At 30.0% G+C, this 6,699-nt stretch overlaps 1 non-coding gene across 1 annotated transcript; it reads left to right on the top strand.

Annotated features, from left to right (window-relative positions):
• The first annotated feature begins 285 nt into the window (after positions 1–285).
• LOC139879077 (small nucleolar RNA R71) lies at positions 286–392 on the top strand. The gene has a single exon (XR_011769929.1). It is a non-coding gene; the product is annotated as a small nucleolar RNA R71 (small nucleolar RNA).
• The last annotated feature ends 6,307 nt before the right edge of the window (positions 393–6,699 follow it).

The following is a 6,699-nucleotide window of genomic DNA, read 5'->3' on the forward strand; positions in this document are numbered from 1 at the left end:
GAGTGGATATCTTTAGTCATCTTTTCCATTTGTCTCTCGACATCATCTATCTTTGCGGAAATGGAATCTAAGTCATGGCTAGAATCGGCTCTAGCTGCTTTAGATGATCTAACGATATCTTTTTCTTGATGCCACTCATGTGAGTGGAAAGCAGTGTTATCAATAATTTTGTAAGCATCAGTTGCGGTTTTCTTCATAATGGAACCACCAGCTGCTATATCGATGTCTTTTCTTGTAGTGATGTTGCATCCTTGGTAGAATATTTGTACTATTTGATAAGTGTCTAAACCATGTTGCGGACATCCTCTTAATAACTTTCCAAATCTTGTCCATGCTTCATATAAAGTTTCATTTGACTTCTGCGTGAACGTAACAATTTCTCCTTGAAGTCTCACGGCTTTAGATGCCGGAAAGAATTATTTAAGAAATTTTTCAACTAAAACGTCCCATGTATCAATCACCCCTTCAGGTAACGATTCTAACCAATCTTTGGCTTCTCCCTTTAAAGTCCAGGGAAATAACATGAGATATATCTGTTCATCCTCAACTTCTCGAATTTTAAATAAAGTACAAATCCTATTAAAGGTTCGAAGATGTTCATTTGGATCTTCCTTCGGCGCACCACTAAATTGGCATTGATTAGTTACCATGTGTAGGATTTGTCCTTTGATTTCATAATCTGACGCATTAATGTCTGGCTGAGTAATTGCGTAACCTTGGCCAGTGCGTTTAGCTCTCATTCGGTCTTCCATACTTAGAGGTTCCAGATTCTTCATAATTGAATTTATTGAATCTGAATCACTAGAGGATTCTGATTTAATGATTGGTTCCTTGACAGTTTCTGTTTGAATGATTGGTGGTTCTGGAGGAAAGATTAGTGGTTCAGGATCTATGAATTGTCCCTGAATATTCTCCGGATTCTCAATTGTGAGGTCGGGTTCAAAAAATAGATTATCGGAAATTTGAATTTGAGTACTTGGTCGACTGGATGACGATTCTAAAGAAAAATCAACGGCGACAATATTTGCTAGATGTCTTGATCGAGTTACAGGTGGTGAACGTACAACAGGTGGTGAACGTACAAAAGGTGGTGAACGTTTTGCTCGGTGCATTCACTGAATATCCTATTAGATATAAAAGATAAAAATTATATATGTTATCAAATTAATAGACTTTTCTGATTTTGCCCACGTTTCGAATAGCCAATAGATGCAGCAGGGAGCCAGAACCCTTTAAATCGGAAGCTCACAACTCAGCCACTAACAAATTCAACTATTACTACGAACCAGAAAATTTAGGATGTCTATCAATTTAACCGCTTAAAATAATTTTTCGTTGAAATTTAAAGAAATTTTAGAGAAGAAATAGAAAATTCTATGTTCTAAAAACTAGAATGTCGAGAAATAAGAAAGAAAAAGAGCGCGTCGAAAAACGTTGAAAAATAAAAGGTCAAAAAATAATAGGCGTCGAAAAATAAAAATAAGAAAGTAGCGCGTCGAAACTTAAAAAGGAACTAAAAACTAAGAATTAAAAGTTGTGTGTAAAAATATTAAAGCTTAAAAGAAATACTATATCCCAAAACGGTAATAACTTAAAAAGTACTAAAATCTTAAAACGGCGTCGCAAAATTCTAAAGCACTTAAATCTTAGTCTAAAGAAAAAGTACTTAAGGGATTTTACGGCAAAGCCTAAAAATCTAGAAATAAAAAATAACTATGGCCAAAAACTATAACTTAGAACTAAATACGAACGAAAAATACAAATATTACGCTAAAACAAATAACAAGTTACAAAATATAAAAATAAACTTAAAGTCGTAAAAAGTACAATTTTTTAAAAAATATTATTTTTATATTATTTATTTTATAAAACTATTAATTTTATAATTTATTAAAACTAATTAAATCTAAAAATACAAATTAAATAAACTAAAACAAATAATTAAAAACTAAACCCTAATTAGGGTTTTTAATTAATTAATAATAATAATTATTAACCCTAATTTCGTACAGCTAAGGTATCAGGCGAGTCAAATCACTCCATGCGATCGCATGGAGTGTATGTTATATATTCTTGCGATCGCATGAAGTAGGAAATCGGGCCAGATGGGTTGGGCTGCTACAGTTCGGGCCGTATACTTTTATATATATATATTTTTTTGTTTAATTTTCTGTTTTAATATTTATAAAAAGTATTTATATAAATTAAATAAAACTTATATTTTTACAAACTAAAAATAGAAATAGAAATATTTTATAATTTTATATATTTTAGAACAACTCTTAAATATAAATATATTTTGTTTTTTTTTCTTTTTATATTTTTATATTTTTAAAATGTATATTTTTATAAAAAGAACTTAATAAAAACTTTAATTTTTTTTTATATATATAGCGTTGCGCTTTCGGTGTTTAACTGGTTCCCCGGCAGCGGCGCCAAAAATACTTGATGTTATGCGAGGTGTATACAAAATAGTTTATATTTTACTAGGAAAATACTATTAAATATGATACAATTTTACACAAGTTATTTATTTATTTATAGAGTGGATATACCTAAACCTTGCTATAATACTTATAGGTAGTGTACATAATCATACAGTAATGTAGTTTTTAGTAAGTCCGGTTCGTTCCACAGGGATCTTAGCCAAGCTTAATGCTATATTTTTAACTTATAATTGTAAAAATACAAAAAAATATATATATAAGTAGTATTATTATTCTAAAAGGGGGTTTTTACCGTTTAATGACCGGTTTGTCGATTTTAAAACTTTATTCGCAGTTAAAACCTAATGTAAAATATTAAATATAAATATAAGTTAATTTAAAGCGTAAAGTAAATAACAATAATGAAATTGCGATAAATAAAAGTTCGATAAAATAAAAATGCGATAATTAAAAAGTACGATAATTAGAAGTGCAATTAAATACAATGACAATAAATAAAAGTGCGATAATTAAAAGTGCAATTAAATATGAAAATAAAGGAATTATGCTTATTTAAACTTCCGTAATCATGATGTTTGACGTGTTGATTTTAGTTTATTCCCATGGGTTAATTGTCCTTTGTCCTGGATTATTCAATATGTCCGTCTGGTTTTTGTCCATAACAGTCCATCGGTCATAAATTTAAAGTGCGAGTGTCCTCGTCAAATTATCCTTATATCCGAAATCAAATATTCCAACTAATTGGGGACTTAAACTGTAACAAGGTCTTAATACTTTGTTTAATAATTACACCAGGATATCAACTGCGTGTAACCCAAGGTTTTAATACTTTGTTAACAATTACGCCAAGTGTCCTTGTACATAATTCACCCATGTTTTAATAAGTCCATTAACTATTAATCAATTCCCGTGTCCGGTTAAATGAACGATTATTTGTACTTATAAATATCCCGCCCATCGTGTCCGATCGAGTGTATATGGTTATTTATAGGTACGTCTAATTGTAAATCTTTATATTAAATTAACAAACTATCATTTAATTAAACAAATAGCCCATTAATAGCCCATAGTCTAATTTCCACAAGTGTCGTTCTTTTATCCAAACCCCAATTATGGTACAAAACCCAATTACCCAATTTTAAATATTTTAGCCCAACATCATAATTACTTCGGATTAAATAAGCATAATAATAACTTAGCTACGAGACATTAATTTAAAAAGGATGAACATAACTTACAATGATTAATAATAGCGTAGCGTTACACGGACAGAATTTCGACTTACACCCTTACAACATTCGCTAACATACCCTTATTATTATTAAAATTAAAATTAAAATTAAAATTATATATATATATATATATATATATATATATATATATATATATATATATATATATATATATATATATATATATATATATTTACGTATGAGTGAAGAGAAGAAAAAGATATATAAAACTTGCTCAAAATCGCGAAATTTATAGGCATGTGGCCTGACTTTTTGGGTCATGCGACCGCATGAAAATCCCTCTTCCTGGCCATGCGAGCGCATGGCCAGCTGGGACAGCTCAACTTTGGTTGTTTTCTAGCTTGTCGACGTTATTTTTAAATATATATAATATATAAATAATTTATATAATTATTTAAATATTATATTATATTCTTGTGCATAGTTGACTCATAATTTTAGGTCCGTCGCGTCGAGCGTTGAGAGTTGACTTTGGTCCCGGTTCCGAATTTTCGAACATCCTTGCGTACAATTTAATATCTTGTATTTTGCGTTTTGCGACTTGTACTCTTGTAATTTTGAGACTTTTTTCATCAATAATTTGAACCACTTTGATTGTACTTTGTACTTTTGAGCTTTTTGGTTGTTTGCGTCTTTAATTTGTCGAATCTGTCTTTTGTCTTCACCTTTTATTATTTAAACGAATATCACTTGTAAATAGAACAATTGCAACTAAAAGCTTGTCTTTCTTGAAAGATAATGCTATGAAATATATGTTCGTTTTTGGCATTATCAATTGGGAAGAAAATTGGAAGTGAAATGGAGTAGGTGGTGAGTGGTGAAGGTGAGTGGGATTAAAAGGAGTTCTTGTTTTTGTTTCCTTGCTCATAAGTCATGCTAGTTGTCTAATTGTTGGTTCCACATCTTTGTTGACTATCTAGGGCTGCTAAGAGCTGAATTATTATGTGTATATACCAATAGTATATACGTCTAGGAGCTGGGTATTGTACGAGTACGAATACGGTTGCATACGAGTAAAATTGTTGATGAAAATGAATGAGAATGCAATTGTAAGCATTTTTGTTAAGTAGAAGTACTTTGATATGTGTCTTGAAGTCTTTCAAAAGTGTTCTAATACATCTAAATACACTACATGTATATACATTTTAACTGAGTCGTTAAGTCATCATTAGTCGTTTCATGTAAGTGTTGTTTTGAAACCTTTAAGTTAACGATCTCATTTAATGTTGTTAACCCATTGTTTATTATATCTAATGAGATGTTAAATTATTACATTATAATGATATTATGATGTATGAATATATCTTAATATTATATATATACATTAAAATGTCGTTACAACGATAATCGTTACATATATGCCTCGATTCAAAATTCTTAAGTTAGTAGTCTTGTTTTACATATGTAGTTCATTGTTAACATACTTAATGATATATATAATTATCATTTTATCATGTTAAATATAGTGTACAAATATCTTAATATGATACATATGTATTTAGTAAGACGTTGTAATAACGATAATCGTTATATATATCGTTTCGGGTTTCTTAACTTAGTAGTCTCATTTTTATGTATATAACTCATTGTTAATATACATATGGAGATACTTACTTATCATAATCTCATGTTAACTATATGTAAATCCATATATATATTGTCATGTCGTTTTTACAAGTTTTAACGTTCGTGAATCGCCGGTCAACTTGGGTGGTCAATTGTCTACATGAAACTCATTTCAAATAATCAAGTCTTAATAAATTTGATTGCTTAACATGTTGAAAACATTTAATCATGTAAATATAGTTTTCAATTAATATATAATCATGAAAAAGTTCGGGTCACTACATCTCTGATTTGTTGGAGTGAAGTGGGGGATAGACAAATTACGGGTCCAGAAATTATCCAAGAAACTACCGAGAAAATCATTCAAATTCAACAACGGTTGAAAACCACCCAAAGTTGACAAAAGAGCTACGAGGACAGTAAAAGAAAAGATATAGAATTTGAAATTGGTGGCATGGTCATGCTTAAGGTATCACCTTAGAAAGGTGTTGTTCGATTTGGTAAACGGAGGAAACTGAATCCAAGGTACATTGGACCACTCAAGATTATAGATCGTGTCGGACCAGTATCTTACCTGAAGAAATGCTTACATGATACTTTTCACGTATCGAACCTAAATAAATGCTTCTCCAAAGAAGATCTCACTATTCCTTTAGACGAATCCAAATCAATGAAAAACTTCAATTCATTGAAGAACCCGTCGAAATAATGGATCGTGAGGTTAAAGGACTTAAGCAAAACAAGACACCAATCGTTAAGGTTCGATGGAATGCTAATAGGGGACCCGAGTTCACCTGGGAGTGTAAAGATCAGATGAAAAAGAAATACCCACACTTATTTCCAAAAGATACAACAACACCCCCAACTGCTTAAAATTTCGGGACGAAATTTATTTAACGGGTTGTTACTGTAGTGACCCGAACTTTTCCATGATTATATATTATATGAGATTAATATTTACATGAATAAATATTTCCAACATTTTAAGCAATCAAACTTGTTAAGACTTGATTAATTGAAACGGATTTAGTGTTAACGTTTGACCACCCAGTTTGTCCGATGATTCACGAACGTTATAACATGTATATGACATGATATTATATATATGAACTTATATATATGTTTAACATGATGAAATGATAATTAAAGTATCTCATTATGTATATTAACAATGAACCTTATACTTAAAACAAGAGTACTAACTTAAGAAATTCAAAACGATATCTATACGTAACGATTATCGTTGTAATAATGTCTTAATATTTATATATCATATTAAGATATATTAGTACATCATGTTATCATTATAATGTAATAATTTAACATCTCATTAGATATAATAACAATGGGATTAATTACATTTAACGAAATCGTTAACTTAAAGGTTCCGAAACAACATGTACATGTAACGACTAACGATGACTTAACGACTC

Source organism: Rutidosis leptorrhynchoides, chromosome 11 (genome assembly GCF_046630445.1).
Source record: "Rutidosis leptorrhynchoides isolate AG116_Rl617_1_P2 chromosome 11, CSIRO_AGI_Rlap_v1, whole genome shotgun sequence".
In the NCBI taxonomy this organism is placed as follows: Eukaryota; Viridiplantae; Streptophyta; class Magnoliopsida; order Asterales; family Asteraceae; genus Rutidosis; species Rutidosis leptorrhynchoides.